At 51.0% G+C, this 18218-nt stretch overlaps 1 long non-coding RNA gene across 2 annotated transcripts; it reads left to right on the forward strand.

Moving 5' to 3' along the window:
• The first annotated feature begins 49 nt into the window (after window positions 1-49).
• Window positions 50-2203, forward strand: LOC140628150 (uncharacterized). 2 transcript variants are annotated; one of them, XR_012026530.1, is made up of 3 exons: window positions 50-257; window positions 1728-1852; window positions 1954-2203. It is a non-coding gene; the product is annotated as an uncharacterized lncRNA (long non-coding RNA). The 2 variants fall into 2 exon arrangements; XR_012026529.1 differs by lacking the exon at window positions 50-257 and having other exon boundaries at window positions 1641-1852.
• Window positions 2204-18218: the final 16015 nt, after the last annotated feature.

Below are 18218 nucleotides of genomic sequence, written 5' to 3' on the forward strand. Positions count from 1 at the left end.
GCGGGGCGAGCTTGGGGGCGTGGTTTTGGGCGGGGCTAAGGGGCGGGGCTGGGGAGGAGAATGCGGGGCGGGCCTGTGGGAAGGAGCTGTGGGAGCGGGAGCCGTGAGACGGGGCTGGGGGAGTAGCTGGGGCGCACCTGCCAGAGGATTCAGCTCCGGGTGTGAGAAAGAGTTGGGGAGGAACTAGGGCAGTGAGCGGGAAGGAGCAGGACGGAGCCGGCGGCAATGTTGCGGAGGAGGTGCTCTGCCAAGAGCAGGTTGGGCCTTGGCGGTGTAGCCGGGGGAGGTGCACGGGGCTCTGGGGAACGCTGGGTAAGCGGAGCTTGGGGCAGAGCACAGGACTATCCGTGGGCCCCTGGGGATGAGGACCTGGGGAGTTGTAGGGCAGGGTGGGAGACCCTGGAAAGCCAAACTTGGAGTAGGGCGTGCCTGGTGGAAAGCTCGGAGGAAGAGCTGCGGCTGAGCGGGGCGGGGCTGGGAAGGGGCAGGGACGGATTGGCGGAAGGGTTGGAGAAGTAGCTCCCAGCGGGGTCTGGGGCTGGAGCACGGCTCGGGGGAGGAGCTGTGGAGGTGCAGGCGGGACTGAGGCGGAGCAGAGGCTGGGAGGAGCAGGAGGGTGCTGGGGAGGGGTAGGGCGAGTTGAGGGAAGGCTGGGGGGAGGAGCTGGGGCGGGGCTAGGGCGGAACATGGAGGGCCTGTTTGGGTACCTGGTGGAGGTGGGGCGAGCCGGAGGACAGCTGTGGGGAGGAGCTGGGGAGGAGCGGGGTGGGCCTGGTGGAATAGCTGGGAGGAGGAGCTGCAGAGGAACTGGCGCGGCTCCGGGTGGGGGTGGGCGGCTGGGTGAGATTCTTAGTGTAGCTGGGAGGCGGGGCTGGGGAGGAGCTGGGTGGGACTGTTGGGGCAGTTGGGAGGCGTGGCCGTGCGGGGCGGGCAGGAGTAGTTGGGGGGTAGTCAGGAGGCGTGGCCGGGGAGGGGCAGGCCGGAGTGGTGGGCGGAGGGACGGGTCGTGGCTGGGACGGGGTGGGTAGGAGTGGTGGACGGGGAGGCGGGGCTTGGCCGGGGTTGGTGGGGCCGGATTGGGGGGCGGGGCCGGGAGGGGCCTGCGGGGATAGTGGGCAGATGGGCGGGGCGTGGCCGGGGAAGGGCGGGCCGGAGTGGTGGGCGGTCGGGGGACGTGGTCCGGGGGCGGGCAGGAGTGATGGGCGGGGGGGCGGGGCTTGACCGGCTAGGACGGGCCGGATTGGTGGGCGGCCGGGGGGGCGTTGCCCGGGGGGGGCGGGCAGGAGTGATGGGCGGGGGGGCGGGGTTTCGCTGGGGTTGGTAGGGCCGGATTGGTGGGCGGCCGGGGGGCGTGGCCGGGAGGGGCCTGCGGGGAGGAGGGGCGTGGCCGGGGACGGGGAGGCCGGAATGGCGGGCGGTCGGGGGGCGTGGTCCGGGGGGCGGGCAGGAGTGATGGGAGGGGGGAGCGGGGTTTAGCCGGGGTTGGTAGGGCCGGATTGGTGGGCAGCCGGGGGGTGCTGGTGCGGGGGTGTTGCCGGGGAGGGGCCTTCGGGAATGGTGGGCGGAGGGGCGGGGCGTGGCCGGGGAGGGCGGGCAGGAGCGGTGGGCGGTTCGTGGGCGCAGTCAGGGGTGGGCGGGGCGGGAGTGGGTCCCCGGGAGCGACGCGGGGGCTGGGACTGGGCGGCCTGGTGGCCGAGGCCAGGTAGTGTCTGACCCCCGTGCGACAGGCGTCCAGTCGGCGCCGCAGCGGTGTGAACAACGCGGCTGCCCCAGCGACCTCAGCGACCTCGGGTGACTCTCAGAATGGACCCCGAGAATACGGAGGCCGGGAGGGGCGGCGGGGACGTGTCGGGTGAGGCCTGCCCCTTGGGAGCTGATGGCAGGGGCGGGCGAGTCTCCTTCCAAGCCACCCTGGGACGGCCAGCGGGGTCTTTATCTGAACTTTTTTTGCAGGTGAGAAGAGAAATTCTCCTGTGTTTCCTGCTGCGCCTCTAACCTGACCTGTGCCAGATGAAGCCAACGGCCCTGTCGGTGCTGTTTCCTATCCTCTACCTCCCAGTCAGGGGCTCCACACACTCAGTGTTGTGTCGCTTTGCTCCTTGGGTTTCCTTACCCTCACCCTCCTTCCGCAGTTGCTTGGTGACCGAGTCCTGTGTCCCTGCCTCTCACATGCCTGATCAGAATAAATTCTCCTCTTGCTGTCCCCAGTGCTACTTCCTTGAGTTCAGACCTGTGGTCTGCACCTCCCCACCTGCCTGGACATTTCTGTCTTTCCTCCTCCAGTGAGTCCTCCACATGCCAGCAGTTTAGTTTGATTTCTTAGCCGCACATCTCTCCTCGGCAACCCTGTACTGAAAACACTGGTGAACCCTCTCTTATTTAGGCCCGGCACCTCGGGCCCCAGGAGAGCCTGCCAATGCCACTAGCTCTCTCCATCCTTATAGCCAAACACTCTGGGTCACTGTGCTGCAGATTCCCTGTGCCCTGAGTGCACATATTTTCCAAACTGCCTGCAGCCTGGAATATCCACCTCCTCTTCCCCTGGAAAACTCCTGTCCTCCTTCCAGGCATAACTTTAGCATCCCCTGTATTGCCCCACGCCCAAGCATGAAGCACTCTTCTCTGCCAGTTCTGGAAGCACTCTGTACTTTCTTTCCTACCTTCCTTCCCTGGACTCTCATCTCCCAGTGCTGTAAATGCTCTCCAAACGTCTGTAGCCCCCTCAGGGGCACCAAGTTCCTCACAGGCAAGGACTATGTCTTCCTCGGTTCTGTAACCCAGGTGCTCAGGACACGATAGTCGCTCAGAGAGGACTGCTTTGTCTTCCAGTGAGCTGCACAGTCTCTGCAGAACCTGGAGGAAACAGGAATGCTGGCCATGTCTTCGTAGAGTTTAGGCCTCAGGCCTACAGAGACCATTTTCTGCAGACCACAATTGTGTGTCCATAATACACCGTGTCTTCCTTTTAGAAAGTCCTTGCTATTTTACCATCGCTCTTTGTCGTGCCACTGTCTCCAAGACAGGGCCTCTTGCCTTTGTAGTTTCTCATCCTTCTCTCCGGCGACCTTGTTGCTAGGCCCCTGGCTGCAGCTGCCCCCTTATGACCTGGCTCCTGCTGTTTGTCTTAGTGCTCATCACTCTGGTTCTGCTATCCTCTTTGGCCCAGATGCTCTCCTGCCTACCTGATCCTCTGTGCTCAGTGTGATCCGTATGCACCTCCTCCCTTTCTCTCCTTCCCTGAGCCTGTCACCCATTCTTTCACCTGCCAGGAGGTGCAGACCACAAGGTGCAGAGTACCTTTGCCTCCCCACCCCCTGTGCTTCTTTAACCTTAAGGCCAGAGAGGCCTCTGGTTTGCTCCTGCCACATGTTTTGCAACATTTGGGACCAGCTTGACCCAAATCCCTGGTTTCCCTCATATATGTCTTGGCAGGTCTGGTTTCCTCCTCTCTGAAGTACTTTTTGCCCGTCTTTCTATTGAATGGCTTGTAGCTCTTGTACCGAGTTCTGAGAGCACCTTTTCTTCTTTTAATTTTTCTTAAGTAGGACCCACACCCATCATGAGGCTTAAACTCATGTCCCCAAGATCAAGAGTGGCAGCGGGAGCTCTTTTTGTTTTGTTTTTTTTTAATAAACTTATTTTTTATTGGTGTTCAATTTACCAACATTCAGAATAACACCCAGTGCTCATCCTGTCAAGTGCCCCCCCCAGTGCCTGTCACCCATTCACCCCCACCCCCTGCCCTCCTCCCCTTCCACCACCCCTAGTTCGTTTCCCAGAGTTAGGAGTCTTTATGTTCTGTCTCCCTTTCTGATATTTCCCACACATTTCTTCTCCCTTCCCTTCTATTACCTTTCACTATTATTTATATTCCCCAAATGAATGAGAACATATAATGTTTGTTCTTCTCCGATTGACTTACTTCACTCAGCATAATACTCTCCAGTTCCATCCACGTTGAAGCAAATAGTATTTGTCGTTTCTAATGGCTGAGTAATATTCCATTGTATACATAAACCACATCTTCTTTATCCATTCATCTTTCGATGAACACCGAGGCTCCTTTTTGAAGTGTGGATCCTCATTCCACCTTGGTTCTTTGTGTTTCAGATTCCTCCTCTCTGGTTGGGGGCCTGGCAGTAGGCTGCCCATCTCTTCCTGGTTTTCCTGGGACTCTTCTGCTTATAGCATTGCAAGTTCTGTAGCCAATCAAGATGGTTAGTCACCCTGCCTCCTGGGATGGAGAGCACTTGTGGGGAAAGACTTGTGTAGTTTTTTTACTCCCTTAGGGGTGCGGTGGATGTTCTAGTTCTTCATGGGAAGGGGTGGGCCACTGCCAGAGATTCACAAGTTTCAGAATCATCTTTGGAGTCTGTCTCTTCTGGGGCCTTCCCTTAGATGTCCCTTCCCCTAGATTGTGGCAGGGATGCAAGTTTTCTCAAGTGGGCTTCTGATATTGATATGACATACCTGCCTTTTTTTTTAATTTTTTTTTATTTATTTATGATAGGCACACAGTGAGAGAGAGAGAGGCAGAGACACAGGCAGAGGGAGAAGCAGGCTCCATGCACCGGGAGCCCGATGTGGGACTCGATCCCGGGTCTCCAGGATCGCGCCCTGGGCCAAAGGCAGGCGCCAAACCGCTGCGCCACCCAGGGATCCCCGACATACCTGCCTTAATTAAACGTTCAGCCATCTTCGAAGTTTCCTATCAAATCCTGAGTTTGACTTTTGCCCACTGTCTGAGGTGGGGGATACTTTGTAAGCTACCAAGAAAACTGTGGAGCAAACTCCCTTCATTTTCAGCTTTTTAATCACCCTTAGCTTCTCATGAGCTTGTGAGCCATCAATGCAGAGAGGTCACCTCCATCCATTCCCATTGTCCTTGGAGTTGACATCACACATTCCACATACTTGGATCTTCTCACCTGCCAGCCCAGTGAAAAGTTCTAGTGTGAAGGTTCTTGAAGCTGGACTCTATCCTTATGCTTGAGGCTATCTGCACACCACCTGTCCTCCAGAATGGGCCCTTGTCACCAGTGGGGCAGGGAAAGAGTAACCCCATATCTAGAACCCCATCTCATCACCTGCTTTTTGGGCCACTCTGGAACCCCTCAGGTTAAGTCCTTCAGGAAGCTGACCCTAAGAGAGAGTTATGAATGCCAAAGACTGGGGTCGAACACCCACTAAAGGAGCAGGGAGTGGGGGGGTTGGGCAGGGTGTTCCTTTGAACCAGATGCTGACCTGACTTCTACCAGCCTAGGGATGAAGGGCAAGGATCATCATTACAGGGTCCACATCCAGCCTGGCATGCATGGTCAGGCTCTCACAGCGGGGCCTGAGGCCCTGCAATCCATATTGACTGAATGGATGAGTCAGCTCCCAGAAGGAGTGGCTAAGGAATAGGTATATGCTGAATGGCACATGCAGGGCACCAGCCACCTTTGCTAGGGCAGAGCCACAGTACTCTACCCTGTGGCTGACACAGTGGGAGGTGATTTGGCCACTTGTATGTCAGATACCTGCTGAATCAGGAAGGGCATTTGCCATCCAGGTGTCTACTAGCACTGGTGTCCACATAGCCTGATGAATGAGGCCAGATCTGGGTACAAAGCTTCGTAAGGCAAAGCACGTTCAAGTCAGTGGCCACCCATCGGTGGTGAGCCAAAGAGGCTCTTTGATGGTGTGCACTCACCTCTGTGCTACTCCAGGCTGATTGGAAGCAACTTCCAGGCAGGCGTGCAAGCTGTGGGACCTGAAAGGAGGCAGAATGAGTTTGGGTAAATGTGAATAAGAAGGAACTACTGGTGTAGAGAAAGGAGCTGCAGAAAGCTTCACAGAGGAAGAGCTGGGTCTTGAAGGCACCTCAGGGCTTTTTGGGTGGAAAGTGGGGGAAGGGCTGCCAGAAAGGGCCAGATGCTTGCAGAGAACTGAAGGAAGGTTGCTGGCTGGAGCAGGCATGTTTGTGAAGGGCACATTAATTCGGGTCTGTGGTGGAATTTTTGGCCTAGGAGTTTGGCAGATGTTGATCCGCTGTGAAGTTGCATTCATTGCCCACAGAGGGAAGTTTGTGAGTGCACACACAAAGCTATCTAGAAGAGGCTGGCCAGGCTCCTGTCCTCTGCAGGGGAACCACGGCAGGAAGTACAATGTTTTTTCTATGGCCACAAACCTGGGACTGATCTGTGGCACTGCCACTTCTGCAGTGTCAGTCCAAGCAAATCACTTCACCTCTCTGAGCCTCAATTTCCTCCATCCAAAAGATGGGCATGATATAAAAATCTTAAGGAGTAATAATATTTTCCAGTTTACCTCCTGGGGGTGAGGATGACACGAGGTAGTTCCCATGAGAGCGATCTATAAACCATAAAGCATTCTTCTGCAAATTGTGGGTGAAGAGGCATCTCTTCCAGAGAAGGCTTTGCTACATAAGAGTGTGTGGGTGCTGGCCTGTGCCTTGACACCTGCTGATGGGAGATAGGCAGATGCCAAAAACTCTTTAGCTTGTAAAAGAGGAGGAAGAGTAGTAACACCCTTGGCCCCCAGTCCCAAAGCTCCTACAGGATGTGGCCTGGTTGGGGTCTCAGGTGCTATGCATGGATTTTGACCAAAGATGTATAGTGAGTGGCCCCTGGGGCCAATGGGGGGGGGGCATTGTGAGCCTACTTGAACTGCCCAGGTTTGAGAAGTGGGGGCCCTATGGGTGCTGGGGAGGCATAAAATTCGGAGTCTCTTCCCAGATCTGTGTGGGAATCAGTGTCAGCCTGCTGCCTCAGGTCACCCAGGTCCAGGATCTGCTATCCACAATTCTGTCATTCATAAAGCTTTGGTAACCAAAAGTGTTTTCTTTTCATCTTAAAGATTTTATTTATGTATTCATGAGAAACAGAGAGAGAGGCAGAGACACAGGAAGAGGAAGAAGCAGGCTCCCTATGGGAAGCCTGAAGCGGGACTCGATCCCAGGACCCAGTATCACGTCCTGATCCAAAGGCAGATGCTTAACCACCGAACCTGGGTGTTTTCATAAGCTTGACCTAAACTCTTTTGGTGGTAAAACCGAAAATGGATGGCATGAAGTTATTTAGAGAATCCTGAATTTTCTTTATCTCTTTCTGGTTCCGTTCTTTATTTGGCTTGTTAGTAACACTCGGTGTTAACGGTCACATGTTTCCCTGCAGCACTGTCCACGTGTTTGCTAGACCCAGCAAGGGTGTCACCATCATATGGTCTGTCCCCATCACCTTTCTGATTTCTGAAACTCCTCTGGCCCTGAGATTTTGGGTAAGGCGGTGTGTACTTGTGCTGCTAATACCAGCCAGAGGCAACATTTGTTGAAGATTTACGGAGGGCCAGGGTTCCTAGATGTATGGCCCTCCTCCAGCCTTCAGCCAGCAGGGACGCCCTTCCTGAGGCAGGCAGGACTGGGTCCACTCAGATGGCCAGATGCCTCCCTTGCTGCCAACCTGCATCATAATGAGAAATCTTGTTGGGTACCAACCACATCTCCCCATACTGGCTGAACGTGGAGCTCAAAACAGGAGGGCCCCTGGGTGAGCATGTCTGTTCACTAGTCTTTTGTATCAACTACAGTGGGCCAAAGCCTTACTTCATGTGGTCCTGAGCCCCCATGCTGTCTCCCAGTGCACACAGACCCTGGGCCTGCTCACATGACTTCAGGGGTACCATGTGATTCGGAGTCTGACTGTGAGCTGAAGGTGATGACGCAGGCAGCTTGGTGGCCTCAGAGGCCCTGCTGCAGCTTTCATCATGTGCTCTTCACCAGCCCCAGTGGGAAAGTGTGGGCAGGGAGGGCACAGCCTGCCCTGGTCACCCTTGCACAGGCCCCTGCCCAAGCGGCCTGTCGGTTCTCTCCGAACAGAACAGTAAGATGCCAGAAAACAGCTTGCCGAGGCCAGTCTTTGATGCTCTCATTTTTGTCCAGCAAGTCTATTTTTTTTCCACGAGGGATGTGTTCTCCCCTCACCTTGAGGCATCCTCCATGGAGAGCTCATGTCTTGCAGCCAACCCAGGGGAATGTGAAGGAGGCAGGGTGGGGAGGCAAGGCTGGGCAGCCTGGAGGCCGACACAGGCAGCACAGGGCCTGGCACACGGGGGGCACCTACCACAGGGTCGTGTGTGAAGGTCACACGGGCACACGTGGCTGGTTTATTGTCTTCCTCTTCACCGAAGCAGTGCTGAGGCTAAGCGAGGGAGCAGGGCTGGAACCCTGTCATGGCCAGTCTTTGTCACCTAGAAGCTGGGTGACCTGAGCTTACCTCCATGTGCTCCTCCTCTAAACTGAGGACAGGAGGACCCACACCCAGCGCTGCTGGAACAGATACTTCTGGCAGTGGCATCCAGTTCTTATTGCATGCTTGGTGGCTAAGAATATTATCATTAGAATTAATCCGGAGTCTGAATTGCCAAGTGCATGTGTTCCCTGAGCAAAATTAGGGAGGTGTGCCAGCCGACATCTGGAAGCTGTGTCTTGCCTGCCCACCCTGCTTCTGTGCCTCAGTGACCCTCCGTGTAACCTGATTGCCTGTGAAGACATGCCGTGATCGCTCTCACAGCACCGGGGCTGAGCAGCCCAGACCAGGGTCCCCAGCCTGCAGCAGTGTGGCATCGTGGCTAAGAGGCCCGGGTTTGGGTTCCAGCTCTGGTGGCTGTGAGACCTTGGGCCAGTGATGCCACTTCTCCAAGTCTTGGTCCAAACCTCTGTGTGCTGGAGTTGATAGCAGGGCACGGGCCCCAGGGCAGCAGTGAGGACTCACTCGGGTGGAAAGGCTGGAATGGATTTGGTGCACAAAGATGTTACAGGAAAGAGAAGCAAGACAGTGGTGTTGGGATCTTCTGACTTGCCCCCACCCCACCCCCACACCAGCTGACAAAGGCACAAGAAGTACTGATGCCACCCCACCACCAGCCTGCTATCATATGCTCCAGGAACTTATTCTTTAAACAGCTTATTGTTGATATAGAAGACAAGTTACACAGGAAATGGAAAACCAGGATTCCCTTCATCTTAGTACCATGAAAGGGGCACCAGGAAAGTGCCACATGTGCTCCCTGGAGCCTGTCTGGTATCTGGGCAGGCATCGCTGGAATGAAGGCCAAAGATCCCCATGCTACAGACTGGCTTTATAAGTGGAGATGTTTTGCTGGCCCAGCTGGCATCTCTCTGAAGCCCACAAGCCATGGTGTGGGGCTCGGGTGAGCTGACAATCACTGTATGCCCCAGTGAAGCTGGAGCTGGGTAAGCTGGGTAGGCTGGGAGCTGGGACTCCATGGGCTAGAGCCCAGCCAGGCAAGCATAGCCTGCTACACGCAGCTCCTGTGTATTAAGTGCCTGCTGGAGGCTGGGAACGGGGCCCCTAGGTGGTCTCTTTGTGGGATTCACCTCGCCTGGTGAGGCCCAGAGAAGTCTGACAACAGGCTAAGTCCCCACTGTGGAGCTAGGATTGAAATCAGCTCTGATGGCAGAGCCCGTGCTCTTTCAACTGCCCCATTATGTGGCCACTCAGTGCCCTGTCACCCAGGGCTAGGACTGGGAGTCACAAGGCTTTGCTCCTGCCCACTATCCAAAGGCAGCACTCGGGGCCCCAGGATTCAATGGAGAGAAATCGCAACATTGAGGGCTTTTGAGGACTTTAAATGTGAACAAGATATCCCCAGAGCAAGAACACCCTTCGGAATGCCTGCCACCTGTGACTATTTTTATTGGTCCCATAGAGACCCTTAGAGACGTTTTCCATATTGACAAGACTTTTTTAATGACGTTACAGAAAAGTCACATCACACCAGTTCCACAAAGGGGAACGCACGCTGCTTCCCAAATGCCAAGCTCATTCAAGGAAAACATAGATGACTATGTGTGGTATATAGAGACCTCATGCCTTGCTAAAGATAGAACTGAAATTCTTGGTGAGACATGTCATCCCTTTCAGTAGCTAACCATGTCATAGCAAATGAGGGCTGATGTTCCTCATCGAGCCAGCAAGGTTGGTGACCACTCTATTTTGGTGTCAACTATTAACGTCACGCGGGCATCTGTTGGACAATGCACATGGTGATTTGGTGCACCTCCAAGGAGTTCTTCTGTGCTTCTGTTTTTATCCCTCAGTGGTGTCATATTTCAGGCTGTCTTTAGCTGTCCCTTTTATCAATGCATGGTTCCACACCTGAGGTGTGCTTCATAGGACACCAGGAGAAGGGCCCTCCCGGAGGAACATCACCACAGCCCTGAAGTGTTTCCCAGTCTGACTCATCCTCTGCCTTTTACTTCAGAAGTGCAGGAGGCAGTGGGGGTCATGTTGGCAATTCAGCTGTGTGCTCCCCTTTGCAAGAAGCATCTGCTTGTCAGAGCTGAGCGTGCAGGCTGGCTATGCCTGGTGACATCCTGGGCCATGCCTGCAGACCCAGGGACCAGAGCGCCTCCCGTGGCGCAGAAAGCCTTCCACGATGAAAGCCCTGTTTTATTCCCAAAGAGCTGTCATTGTTTCCCTTCCCTGAGGTTCTGTGTAAAGCCAGATCTGGGGGGGATAAGCAGAAATTCTCCCTAAATCCAAGCGGAATGGTAAGCCAGGAGGGGAGGGAGTGGCCACATGTAAACTCCTCATCCAGATGAACGCAACGCAAATGGAGAAAGAGCCAGTCATACCTCATTCAGTGACAGAGCAATGCTTACAAATCCGTGAGTAGGCATTTCTGTGCTACTCAGTTTGTTTTAAGCTTATACTTTATAAAAACAAACAAACAAAATACATTTTTGAGGAAATGAATCACCCGGGAAGCTGCTCTAGCAAACACCGGCGCTCGCGCGACCCCTGGTGGAGGCCTTCTAGAAACGCTCTGCTTCCTAGCCCCCAACAGCTGGAGGGCCGCTGGCTCCAAGCCCTGCCCGTGCACCCAACCTGGGCTAAGCTGGCAGAGTCCATGAAGAGAAAGATGGAAAATCTGGGCTTGAAGAAGGGAGATGAGAGAGGGAAGAGAGGTGGGGAGGGAAGGGAAAGATTGCTTACCGGATAATGTAAGATGTCCAGAAGCAAATGGGACTGTGACGAAGTCCTTCCCTAGGAGAGAATCATCTTGCTTATAAAGTCCTTGGCTCCATGTGTGACCCAGGGTAGGAGCAGCAACTGTGAAGGCTGCGGGGTTATCCAGCCCCTCCTCTGCCCCTCATGCTCCATGGGGCCTCTGCTTTAACAGAATCAGATGCTGGTTGTGATCTGATTCACTCTCACAACCATGTGCCCCCAGCTTGGAGCCAGACTGTGATTGCTGCATCACAGACCCTAGGGGCAGCCCAGCCCCAGCCCTGTCTGTCTGGCCCTCCTCAGGCAGTTGACTGTGAGTAAATCAGAAGGGAGATTATCCTGGGTGGGTCTGACCTAATCATCAGATGAGCCTTTCAAAAGAGGGCCAGGCCTTCCGTGAAGTTAGAGCACTCCCTGACTGGCTTTGGAGAAGTAGACCACCATATTGTGAGAGCACTGATGAGAGGGTCATCTGGCAAGGAACCGTGGGTAGTCTTGGGGACCTGAGAGTGGCCCTGGACTGATGGCCAGCTCACAAATGGGACCTCTGTCCTACATCCGCAAGGAACTGAATTCTGCCAACAACATGAGGTTGAAAGGGAAGCCAGTGCCTCAGATGAGAATACAGTGCCAGCCAGCATGTTGATCACAGCCTTGGTGAAACTGAGCTGGGCAAACGGCCCAGCCCAGTGGCACCCAGACTTCTAACCAATGGAAACCATGAGGTAATGAATTAGCGCTATTTACAGTCCCTAAGATTGTGGTGATTTGTCACACGGCACTCCTGGATCCCTTTCTCTCACTCATTGAGGACTCCAGCACCTGGCTCACAGGCTTGCTTGGCACCCTGAGCCCTGTTATTATCCTGGGTGACTTCAGCATCGGCCTGGGCAGCCTGTGCCACTCACAGCCCCTTGCTTTCTTCCACATCTCTGACAACCTCTCTTCCTCTCCACCTCAGCCTCCCATATTCAAGGCCATATCCTAGACCTTTTCATTGTCAGAATCTGCTCCACCTCACATGTCTTAAACTTCAGGATCCCACTCTGACCCAGACCAGTTCTTACACCCTCAGTCTTCACAGTCGTCACCCAAACTGCTCTCTCCCTGGCTCTCTCCACTTGTCACTCTCGTCCTGCTGCTGCTACTTCCTGCTCAACAAAACACGTGCACAAGGGGCGCGTGTTGTGCCAGCTGGGCCACGTCATTTTCTGTCTGAAGAAGCCCACCTTCTTCTGCACAGCCCATCGATCTCAGTATGTTTGAAATGTCTGTAAGTTGTATTAGTTTTGGGGGGCTGCTGTGACTAAGTGCCACAAACTAGATGGCTTAGAACAACAGAAATTGATTGCCTTACAGTGCTGGAGGCTAGAGACTGATGTTAGGTGTTGGCTGAGCCATGCTTCCTCTGACACCGGTAGGGGAAGGATCGCTCCTTGCGTCCTCCAGCTTCTGGTGGTTTCCTGGCAAGGTTTTCCAGTCCTTGGCCTGGAGATATGCCACTCTCATCCTCCACATTCATGGGAACATCTGCCTTCTGTGTGTGCTTGCGTTTGTCCAAAAATCCCCTTCTCATGGGGACTTCAGTCAGATTACGCCCCACCTTAATGGCCTCATTTCAACTTGATTATCTTGTCAAGATCCTATTTCCAAATAAGATCAGATGCTGAGGTTTTTTTGGGTTAGGACAGCAACACATATTTTGGGGGGGGGATGTGGGGGGGGTACACAATTCAACCCAAAACAGAAGTCAAAGAGAACAAAAAGCATATAATACAAAGCAAAGAGCCTGTGCCATAGCCCTCAGCAGTCCTATTCTCATTTTGAATAATTCTAGTTTCACTTCTGGTAGTTTGCTTCTGTCTGGGTAAACACTGTGCTTCTATCTATATCAACTTCTTATGTTAACTTTAGACATTCTCAGCTGACTTCTTGTGGTGATAGAGGAAGTTATGGTTCACTCATCATTGCCTCTTTCATGTATATTTTAAACTTTTGACTGCAGGAATCGATCAAACATAGAGGCACATAGAATAGTATCCTAAAGCTCAGTGCTCATCACTAAAATGTATCAGTTACAGACTCGTGACCATTTCATCTCTGCCTACCATTCTCCTTTATCTTAATCTATCAATATATCACTATTTCCAGGTTTCTTTTTATCTTGAGATAATATCCCCATACCTCTATGTCTTCTCCCATCAACTGGAGACAATAACTACCGGTTTTCTACTTTGCAATGCTGTTATTCACGTGCCAGGGCTTCCCTCCACCTCTATCCTTTCCTTCCTCCTTCCAACTCTCTGACAATTGTTGCAGGTCAGGTCCTCAGGGACCCAGGCTCTAAGCTGGAGATCAACGTGCAGGAGTTTCTTAGGGAGTTATCTCCATATCAACACCTGTTGAAGGGAAGGGAAGAGATTGGATGGATGGAGAAGGCGGGCTGTGATGCAGTCTCAAAGCATGCTCTGGCCCATCGCCTGGGGAGCCCTGAAGCTGGGATGGCCTTGCAAAGATGTGGATGTAGGCTTCCTGAGGACTGGTGTGATTTAGTCAAGGTAGCTGTCTTTATCCAACGCCATTTCTGGGGAGGGCCGACAGCAGCTGACAGCCCTCAAGCCAGCTAGGGAAATAAGAATTTCAGTCTTCAGGGAGTTCTGAGCAGTGCATCGCAGCACCACCACAGATGTGTTTGTACTTTTTTCATTGCTCTTTAACTGTAATTCAGTCTTCTGGGCTTTGTTTCACTTCTTTTTTTAAGATTTTTATTTGTTTATTCATGAGAGACAGAGAGAGAGAGAGAGAGAGAGAGAGAGGCAGAGACATAGGCAGAGGGAGAAGCAGGCTCCGTGCAGGGAGCCCGGCTTGGGAGTCGATCCCGGGTCTCCAGGATCACGCCCTCCTGGGCGAAGGCAGCGCTAAACCGCTGAGCCACCTGGGCTGACCAAGTCTTCTGGGCTTTGTAACGGGTTGATTCTCAAAGCTGAAAAGTACACAGCTGTGCAGTATTGTGACTATGGTCATATTATTCATTACACTGCAGTGTAGGGTTAGGATTCCATTCCCATCTCTTTTTTCAGTTGAGGTACAGTTGACATGCAATGTTATATTAGCTTCAGGTGTACAACATAGGGATTGGACGACTCTATATGTTACTCAGTGCTCATAAGAAGTGTAGTCCCCATCTGTCACCATGCATGGTTATTACAATATTATTGACTGTATTCCCTATAGTGTACTTTTCATGTCTGTGACTTATTTATTTTATAACCAGAGGTTTGTACCTCTTCATACCCTTCACCTATTTCGCCTATCCTCCCACCCCTCCCCTCTAGTAGCCATCAGTTTGTTCTCGGTATTATGAGTCTGCTTCTGTTTTTATTTTATTTGTTCACTGGTTTTGTTTCAGATCCCATTTCTATAGTTATTCATGACCCCCTTGCCTTTCAAATGACAATGTTCAAATGGAGTCTCCTCTTTTAAACCTTTTATTTTCTGTCCCAAATCTTACCACATTCTCATAACACACGAGAATGTGTTATGTTAAACCGTGACTCTCTTTTATAGTTTTTGTTTTTCCTGGGATTTCTGGCTGAATTTTTATTTGGAGATGGGAGAAAGAACAAATGCCTTCTTATAGCCACAGCCTTATCTTATCTTTCAGCTTTTCTTTTGTTTCTGTGTAAGTGCTGCAATCCTTCCCATTCTTCTTCTGGAAGGCCACTGACTTCTGTTCCAGTTTGAACTGGTTGGTTAATATTTGGACACAGGCTTTTAGAGACTTTTGTTGTTTCGTTTTGCTTTAGGCACTGTATGCTTTCAGCATATGCTTTCCTTCCAATGCCTCAGTTATATTATCTATTGGATGAAATTCCCTTATTTCCTGTGGCTCTTCCTTCCAGAGTCTCTAACCTTCTATTTCAATCTGGACCAGTTACCCTCTAGGTCTCCTGACAGTTGTCATGCTGGAGAATTTCCTAAACAAATGTGTATAATTAGTAACTTAATTTACCTATATTTAATGTAATATATATGTTTATATGTATAAATGTATAGTTAATGTAATTTAGTGTAATACATATATTACATTATATATATACATATATATCCTAGTTTTTTATAATAAATTTATTTTTTATTGGTGTTCAATTTGCCAACATACAGAACAACACCCAGTGCTCATCCTGTCAAGTGCCCCGCTCAGTGCCCGTCACCCACTCACCCCTACCCCCTGCCCTCCTCCCCTTCCACCACGCCTAGTTCGTTTCCCAGAGTTAGGAGTCTTCATGTCCTGTCTCCCCTTCTGACACCTCCCACACATTTCTTCTCCCTTCCCTTATATTCCCCTTCGCTATTATTTATAGTCCCCAAATGAATGAGAACATATAATGTTTGTCCTTCTCCGATTGACTTATTTCCCTCAGCATAATACCCTCCAGTTCCATCCACGTTGAAGCAAATGGTGGGTATCTGTCGTTTCTAATGGCTGAGGAATATTCCATTGTATACATAAACCACATCTTCTTTATCCATTCATCTTTTGATGGACACCGAGGCTCCAAGTTTTATATACGTATATATTAGCTATGGTGATGGTAGTAATGATGGCATTTAGTTGCTGGAGTGCATCCTCAAGAAGCCTTGTAAGAAAGGATCAAGTAGGGGGTAAGTTTTTGAATTTTTACATATCTGGAAAAGTCTCCATTCTCTTCCCTGTTTGACAGTTTGGCTATGTATAAATCCACATGCTGAGATTTTGCATGATTTTTGAACCTCTAAAAGCTTTTAGAATCTTTTCTTATCCTTAGTGTTCTGAACTTTCACAAAACTGTGCATAACCTTGGGTATGTGTTCATTCATTGTGCTAGGAGCTCAAATCATTACAGTCCAAATTCAGTTTTTTTCTTAAGCTCTGAGGCTGTTTTTCTAATATGTCTTTTGGTGGCCATGAGGGCTCATGTGTTTTGAGTATATGCATTCTAGTTTTTCTCCACAACCTCACCAGCACTTGTTATTATAAAAGTTTTTGATAATAGTCATCTTAGTGGGTGTGAAAAGCTACTTCTTCATGGTTTTGATTTACATTTCCCTGATAACTGATGACTTTGAGCATCTTTTTCCATTCTTTCTTGCTGTCAGGTTCTACTGTTTTTGTTCCTTCAGGATTATTTTAAAGGGGGGAAGAGTTATGGTGAACAGAGGGATATGCCACCATTTTGGTGAAGGCCTTATTGCCCCAGTTGCTGAGAGTGCCCTTCCTTCAGAGCTGTCCACCCCTTCAGGGCTTGCCTCAGCCGCAGAGAGCCACCTTGACCAAGCTTGGACCCTCCTAGGGTATAGCTGCATTCAGTGACTTATCAAGGTGACGTATAAATATCTGGCCACATTGGCCTCATTTGAGATGACTCTAAAGGGCTATTCTAGTTCAAGACTGCCCCATGAGGTTAGGCAGGGCCTGTATCACAGCTCAACTGCTGCTTCTTCCCACTCTTGCTCCCTTCTCATCCTTTCTACAGCCATTTCTCCCAAAGGCACTTGCTGATAAACATCCTGCCCTCCTAACTCTGAGTCAGCTTTCTTTCTTTCTTTTCTAAGATTTTATTTATTTGTTCATGAGAGAGAGAGAGAGAGAGAGAGAGGAGGAGACATAGTCAGAGGGAGAAACAGGCTCCCCACAGGGAATCTGATGCAGGACTCGATCCCAGGACCTGGGGATCACGCCCTGAGTCAAAGGCAGATGCTCAACCACTGAGCCACCCAAGCGCCCTCAGAGTCAGTTTTCTGATGAACACAACCCATAAAAGACAATAAATGCATCTGTCTGGTTCACTACTTTGAACTGGAGGTGGAAGCAATAATTATTTATTTAATATTCCAGAAACATATTTAATACTTGCTTGTGCATGTAGAAAGATTGGGGCTGTTTTCTTTGGATGCCACTATTAAGTCTCATGTAGGCACTGAGCTAAAAGTGGTGCCAATCTGGAGACATGGGAGGCCTGATTTTATGATGCTTTCAACTAAATATTTTCATTTTTAGTGAAACCAGGCTATTCCCTTAAAAGCTTCTTGGTGAGCTGAAGCTACTGTGTGAATGGCCTTGATATTTAGGAGGCTGTTTCACACTTTGGTCTGTTGGGGTATGCAAGTACTTGGGAAAAAATATCTGCTTTGTGTTTCTTACATTGGACTCTGTGGCCAACAGAGTAAATCTTCAGCTTTTGCCTTCATGTCTCCTGCATCATATCTCCCTCTACTTCTGCATTTCCTCCTCCAAACGACTCTAGTTGCCCTGATAGCTCAATCTCAGCTCTGTTCTGTGGCCTCCTGGACTTTGTTGGAACATTGAAGATGTCCCCTCTTCCCTCATCTTTTCTTTGATTATGACCATAGCTAGATTAAAGACTGAGAGGCCATCCTTTCTGCCCAGAATTATTTGGCCATCACATCACAGGACAGTATTTCACATCTGTGACTACATTATGATGTACATATGAGTTCATCTTGCTAGCACACACAAAGACTTCTCCTGCTGGTCTTGGAAAAGCCATATGGTAATGGCCCCTGGAGACAGCCACATGGCAGGGAACTTTGGAGAGCCTTTAGGACCTGAGAGTGGCCTCCAGCCAACAGCCAGTAGGAAGCTGAGAACTTGGTCTCTAGAACCACAAAGAAATGGATTTTAGCCAAGAACCACATAAGCTTGACAGAGGACTCTGAACTCCAGAAGGGAATGCAACCAGGCTCCCCGCAGGGAGCCTGCTTCTCCCTCTGCCCCTCTCTCTGTGCCTCTCATGAATAAATCAATCAATAAATAAAATCTTAAAAAAAATGATCCCAGAAGATGCAGATGAGACTCCATCTCAAATGCATCCTATGCCCCATATCTGATCCCTCCTATCTGCCACTAGAGACCCAGCTGTGCAACAGAACAGGCTTTCCAGCTGCTCCTTCTGGATGTTCTCCAGCACCTCAGCAGTACGTCAGAGGGTGCTAGAATCAACATTGGACTGAACAAACTTGTCTTTATATCCAACTGCTTCCTCGGGAGAAACTTTACTTTTTGACAAATCAGAAGTCCACGTCTATGACGGTGATCTGGCTACACTGTTCTCCTCCCCATGGACTGTGGGGCCTAGGGGTGGGGTGGAGAGCCTGCAAGGACCAGTCTACCTCCTATTC

The sequence above is a fragment of the Canis lupus genome, chromosome X (genome assembly GCF_048164855.1).
Source record: "Canis lupus baileyi chromosome X, mCanLup2.hap1, whole genome shotgun sequence".
In the NCBI taxonomy this organism is placed as follows: domain Eukaryota; kingdom Metazoa; phylum Chordata; class Mammalia; order Carnivora; family Canidae; genus Canis; species Canis lupus.